Source organism: Lynx canadensis, chromosome B4, assembly GCF_007474595.2.
Source record: "Lynx canadensis isolate LIC74 chromosome B4, mLynCan4.pri.v2, whole genome shotgun sequence".
Classification (NCBI taxonomy): domain Eukaryota; kingdom Metazoa; phylum Chordata; class Mammalia; order Carnivora; family Felidae; genus Lynx; species Lynx canadensis.
Genome location: NC_044309.1, coordinates 54,159,167 through 54,165,926, shown reverse-complemented (window position 1 = coordinate 54,165,926; position 6,760 = coordinate 54,159,167). Strand labels below are relative to the sequence as shown.

Below are 6,760 nucleotides of genomic sequence, written 5' to 3'. Positions count from 1 at the left end.
ACTTCCCACTGTGAAAGGAATTTGCACTACCTCCATGCTCTCACTCTCCTAGTGGTTTACTGACTAGGGGTGGCCCAGCTGGGAGAGTTTGTACTCTGCCAGCAGAAGTCAAGCCGAGAGACTGCGTCCTGAGCCTGTGCCTGATCCTGAGAATGTGAACTACAGATGCCCAGCAGCTTACACTTAGTGTCCTTGCATACTGGTTTGGGCTGTGATTCAGAAGCATAAACATGTCTCTGATTCCAAGGTTTTATTTTACTGTCACTACACCTGAATGTAGTTTTTCCATGTAGATTTGATAAAGAGAAGACAAAGAAAGAAAAAGAAAGAAAGAAAGAAAGAAAGAAAGAAAGAAAGAAAGAAAGAAAGAAAGAAATCAAAACAAAGTAAAGAAGATGGATTACCAAGAGAAGGTTGGCAAATTGTCTAAACACAGACCAGAGTTCTCACAGGACAGAGCAGTCTCAGAATAAATGAACTGCCTCAAAGTTTTCACTATTCATTCCTGAGATAAATTTGGCATAGGGACAGTTTTTAAACTCTCATGCTTTAGGCAATATTATCTTTCCCCACCTTTTGCTTAGCAATCCAAGATTGTATATTTTGGAAGCACATTATTCATGACATATTAAAACAAAGCAATACTAGTGAATTATTCACTGAGAAGTTATTTCCATTTACAATTTTGACCTCTGCTAAAATTCCCAGTATTATAGCAAGTTGCTTGCCATTTTGTCAAAATAAATGAACATTCCTCCCAAGTTTCCAGTAAATAGCATGTGTGAAGGCTGAATTAAATATTCCCAATATTAATTTAACTGCTAATACCATTTTGTAATATTCATTTGTTTTAAGAAATGGCTAATTTTTTAAGAAATGTTTTTTACTATATTCTCATTATTCACTATTTTTCATTATTTTGCTATTTACTATTGCATTTACTGTCTCAAATGATATTTTCCCTTGGGGTTGTATTATAATATTAAGAAGGTACAATTTCTCTAAATGGCTCACTCTAAAACTGGTAATTACAACCCCCCTTTAATTCTTTAAATTCTGGAAATAGCCATTTTATATAAATGGGAAAACCTACCATGTAATTATTGATATTTACTGATACCCTAATAATTATTGTGCTTTGAAAATAGTAGGCAATTTTGCCTAATTTCTAGCTTGGACAACCAAACAAAACGTTTCTGGGAGGAGGAACTAGTGCTTTCAGCCCATTGTTTATTTCTGTAGCTTCTTATTTTCACATGATCTCACTCACATTGTGCTCTATCTACATTGAACTACACTGGCAGAACCCAGGATATGGTATGTTCTTTCTTAACATTTGCACATAACTTTTTCTGTGAGGCTTTTCCTCCAACTAATTTCCCTTAGCTAAATCCTCACAGACCTTTGGTTTCAACAAGCCATCACCTCCCCTAAGAATCTTTATTGAATGTCCTTAAGACTGACCTATGTGTCCTTTCTATATGTTCCAGTAACACCTTGTCATTCCCTGGATTTAGATTTATATCAACCTGTCCCCCACCTCCAACCCATAAACTCCTTAATCTCAAGGATTATTACTAGCTTCCCTTTGTATCCCCAGTCTCCAGTTAATAATGAGTGCTTAATGTAAATGCCCTGAATGAATTAGCAACTAGGTGGATCATGAGACTACCTGGAAGTCCCCTAAAGACCTTTCATTCATTTTCCAGGGTCAAGATCTTCCTGTATATTATGAAAGTTAGGTTCCCTTTAGGGAAGGCAAAGTGAAGAACAGACTGGAACTCAAGGTCCCAGAGGAAATGGGGAAAGGTCATTAATTGAATTATTGTTTAATTATCTTGATGTTTAACTAATTTCCATTTTAGTTTAGCAACATTTTAACATCAGTTATAGTGAAGATAAGAAAAATTCAGATTGTTTTCTGATAAATAAATAAAATATTTCTCACAGCTAGTTATTATACTAAGGGAAAAGAAAGGAACAACAATTTGTATTTATACTTTTTGTTTATTAAAATTTCTTGTAGTTCCCATAAAATGAAGGTATAAAAAATAAAGCACATTTTCTTGCAAAAGAAAAGGAAGACTAAATTATGGTATCAAACAGATGTGGATAATTTATTTTAGTTATAAAATACTGACATTAGAAATATGTTGTATCAAAGAATTTTATCTGTTTTAAAAAGAAAAAAAATATTTTGTTTCAAAAAATACTGCAAATACTGCATCATCTTACCCATTATTTTTTTTTAAGTTCACATTAACCTGAGATAGATTTATATGAAAATTTTAGAAAATTTCTCCTTTTTAATGTTGAAAATATTTTCAGGTTTACTTTAGAATTCCAGCTGTCAAAATGATCTTCAATTAAATCATCTTTGGTAGCAACAATGATTGACATTGAACATGTCAACTCAAACACATCAAGCTAAAAGTGAGAGCAAATTTGCATCTTGTCCTTAGACTTGGAAGACATAAATTCCACCAATTTGTGGTCTGGTTCAGGTGAGGTCATTTATTGTATGGGTCACATTTTTAAGAAGAGCTATTTAAAAAACATTTTGTATGACACCAAAAAGCCACACGACCCTTCTATGCCAGCACCTCCAGTGTTGGGGACTAGGAAAGGGAAGGGGGCTGGAGTGGGCGATGGCATTTCAGGAGCCAAAGGGAATAAGGGATGCCAGTGGAAAGAACTCTAAGAGGAGTTTCCTGAATTCAGAAATTCATGGGTTCTTGCTGGAGCCAAAGACTCCCCCAGCCTGGGCAGCCCCAGGACCCAGGGCCAGCTCTGCAGGGAGAGCCATTGTCTGCCAGCTTCTTGTGGATGCAGAGCTCTTCCCACATCACTGCTGACAAGGTTCTGCTCAAGCCCATAGCATAGTGGTCCTTCCCCGCTGGTGGAAATGGCACATTTCAGGAGAAATAATGTTTGTTTCTTCTACCTCATCTTCTCGCCATCTCACCTGGTTTCTGGAGCCATCGTGACCTCCTAAGGCTGGGAGTCTTCTTGAGATTTCACCCTCTTTGCCATTACCTGACATTTTAAGTTCTGCTTTGGGGGATATGCAGTGGAGACAAGGGCTGAGATCAAGATATTGACCCAAAAGAGCAATTTCTCTTTCTCCTTGGGTTCCATCTACAGCCTTAGATACCCTTTGAAAACTACCTGGGAGTTTTCAAACACAGACAGCAGGGGCTAATGGCATTCCTGGAGAAAATAGATCTGGAGTAGAACAGGCATTATTCATCTAGGCTTCTGCAAATTTGCAGATAAACTCAGTCCATCAGCCTCAGCAGTGAGATGGATTAGCATGAGCTAGGAGGTTAGAGACAGGGATGATGGAGGGAAAAGGCATATTTGAAAAATGCTGACAGGACTTCTTATCTACTAGCTCTGGAATCCCTCCCACCCACCAGGCTGCCCTTGGCCCTCCCCTTCTACTACTCAATGCTCATTAGTGACTTCCTGACTTTGGGGAGACACCCATGGGGTCAAGTTGCATTGAGTGGGCAAGAGGAGGGAGGTGGAGGGTAGGCACCAAGTAAAGGAGGCAAGAGGAGGGGATTGAGGCAAGAGCTGGGGACCCATGGTCACTGGGGTGCTTGAAAGTTTGGCAGGGGAAACTGTCCTGGCAACAGATACTAATTGCTGGGGGAGTGAGCAAGTGTGGGGAGGGGAGGGAATATTGAAAGAGACTGGGTTCCACTGCTTTAGTTTTGAGAGACCTGGTGAAATAAAATCCAATGACTTTGAGAGCTTCCTATGTATAAGAAGGGTTATAGGTGCTGAGAGGGAATAAAAGAGGGACACACATAATTTCTGGTCCCTTTCCTATCTCTTCCCTAGACTGGTTGCCCATGTGTTCCTATATGAGGGGTGCAAGGAGCCCATGGGCAATTGTTGTCCAGGGTGCAGAGGCAAAGATTACAGGCTTTCTGTATTCACATCCCACTCCCCTCCAGCAAAGCACCTCCAGTGGGCCTCCTGCCTCTCCTCATTTCTCTTCTTACAGAATGCTCCAGACACGTTGATACCAAGTAAAAGGGGACCTATAGGGCCCTTCCAGAATTTCCAGTGGCTCCCAACTGATGGGCTGGGGGAGGGGGGAGGACAAAACCTCAAGAAATGACCAGCCATCATGGCAGGAAGGGAGGCAACCCACATCTGGAGTCCTAGAGAATGTGCTGTGAGGAGAGTGCTTCAGTCAGAGCCTAAGCTACAGGCTAACCTGCCAACCAGCCATCTTCCACTCAAAGTGCTGCCGGCAAAGTCCCCTTCCCACCCTCCATGCCAGCCTACACCTGTAACCACAGGGTGGCAGGGGGAGGCAGAAGAAGGAAGAATGGATACAGGGACAGAAATGTCCAGTAAATTCAAGCCAAGACTGACAGATGGGATCAATAAGGTGAGCCAGTCTTAGCACCTGTAGAGTCCAATAGATCAAGACACAGAGTCAACAGAGACAGTGGGCAGTGGAACAAGACAGGGAGACATACCCAGAGACAAAAGAGAGGAAAAAGAGGAATATCCAGAGAGCAGAGTGAAAGATCAAAGACAGATACAAAGTGACACCCAGAGGCCAGAGATATTAGAGACAGACACTGTCTCAGAGACAAGAGTTAGACCCAGGCTCAGGGGGTCTGAAAGCCATACACCCAGAGCCAAAGACAGATCCATCAACATGAGGCCAGGGCTGAGGAAATAGCCAGGGAAGTGCACACAGAGAGGGAGGGAAAGGCAGACAGAGAAAGAAAAGGAGGTGGTGGGGACCACAGGGGGAGGCAGTGAGAAGGGACAGATAGAGGTTGCAAAAGGTGGGATGCAGAATCTGCAGAGTCAAGGATTCTGCTGACTTCTCAGAGATAATTTATGGTATAGGGGACCTATCTGGGATGTAATTTCTGGTATGGGAGGGATTTCAACACTGTCAAGTAGAGGCAGTAGTGCCCCTTCTTCCTGAGACTAATGGCTTCTTGGGTCCATCATTTGTGTATTCAGTCCAGACTCTAAGTAGGCTCCATCTTCTCCATCTCTGATAAGTCTTGCTTCCATTTGAAGATTAATGTTATGGGAAGGAGGAGGTACCTTCCTTTGGTCACTATTCCAGGGTCTTGGAAGCTCTATGTTTTGAATGCCTAGAGCAGGAAGCTCTCTAGGCAAGGACTGTATCTTTTTCTTTATTCCTCCAGCACCATGCTCAATGCATATTCAGTTAGAATGTGCTATGAATACTGAGAGATTGTCTCAGGAAATACCTCCTAGTGAATCTTAAGCCAATTCTCTTTTAGTTTTATTCATACAGTGATGGGAAACATGGGTGAGGCAGTAGGATAAATGGTGTTGGTAGAGGAACCTAGTAGGAGATTTTGGAAGAGATGGCTGGGGAGGGTGCTTCTATCCTTGTTTAAAGGACTCCTGAGTGTTCTCTTTAGCTGGATATAGAACTGGCCTCCAAATCACCACAGGCTGACTCCAAGTAGCTCCCTACACTCTCCTCCTGCCAACCAGGACCTCCTCCATACCCCGGACTCCAGGAAGCTTTCTTACTTCTAAATTCACATCTTGCTGTCACAAAGTCCTGAACAAAGTCCCATTTAAGTCCTCACTCCACCCACTTACCCAGACAGGATCCCATTAGTCTTCCATTGCCCACCTCCAGCTTTCCTCCAGGATTCCAGCTAAGCCACCTCCATCATCTCCCATCCTTTCCTTGCCCTGGCCTTAGCAAGATAGGAACCCCAGAAGCCACACCTCCCTAGGGTCCTGCCTCCCCAGGGCCCCACCTCCTGAGGGCCCCAACTGTCTGACACTCTCTAAGCTCCACTCCAACTCCTGACTCTGCTTGGCCAACCTCCTTACCTGTCCCTGGGTTTGACTTGCACTTTCTACTCAGGTCTCTCTCCTCTGAGGTAGGAAAAGACCATGGGTAAGTGATTTCTCCTTTTTGAGGTTGGAAATAAAACTGAGACAGAGCCAGAGAGGAAGAAGGCCGGGCACGAAGTGCACCTGGATGTCCAAGCCCTGTAGGATTTGGACAGGAGGTATTTCATTGGCACCATAAATAGACTGTGGATTGGGGTTGCAGACCAGAGGCCCTGCAAGTTGGGAAGGGCAGGTACGTTTGCAGGGGTCACAGTAACTTGGTCCTCCACACCAGAGAAATTATCAGCTCTGTTGAGGAAAATATGAAGCAGGGGAGGTTATTCCTTGGCACTTCTCCAGCATCCTTCCCACCTCTTTTCCCTGCCCTCCTTCCTGGCCTTTCCTTATTGGCTGAATACAGAATTTGCTTTATTCATCTTTGTCTTTCCCACAGGCTCAGCACATAGTGTGCTTAGACATGTTCTTTGAATTAATGAAGATTCTTCCACCTGGCTCTTCTTTCCTCTTTCATGTTTTGCCACACTTTCTCACTGGAGATTCTGAAAGTGTGTCACATCTTCTTAAGGAGGACATTGGTGTGGAATCTGCAGAATAGCAGGTCCAGTTTGATACGGTGGTGCCCCCATCATCAGAAAGAATTTGAGGGTCTTCTTTCTCCATGCTCAAGGAGCTAGATATCTATTTTTATAGCTGCTGAAGGTATCTCCTTGCTTTTTTTTATCAAATTTTAAAAAGTTGTGGTGGGGATTGATTAGAGTCTAGTTCAAGCTGTAGAAAAAGATTACCAAATTCCTCGGAGTGTGGCTGCCTAGTGGTCTTTAGAAACACTGGGTCTGCAAGAGGCAGTTTGCTGTTATCACAAAATATATTTGTA

General features: G+C 42.8%; 1 long non-coding RNA gene across 1 annotated transcript; it reads right to left on the bottom strand.

Annotated features, from left to right (window-relative positions):
- Positions 1 to 2,494: 2,494 nt before the first annotated feature.
- Positions 2,495 to 6,048, bottom strand: LOC115518427. The gene is made up of 2 exons (XR_003970260.2): positions 5,623 to 6,048; positions 2,495 to 2,896 (listed from the first exon to the last, which is right to left on the bottom strand). It is a non-coding gene; the product is annotated as an uncharacterized LOC115518427 (long non-coding RNA).
- Positions 6,049 to 6,760: the final 712 nt, after the last annotated feature.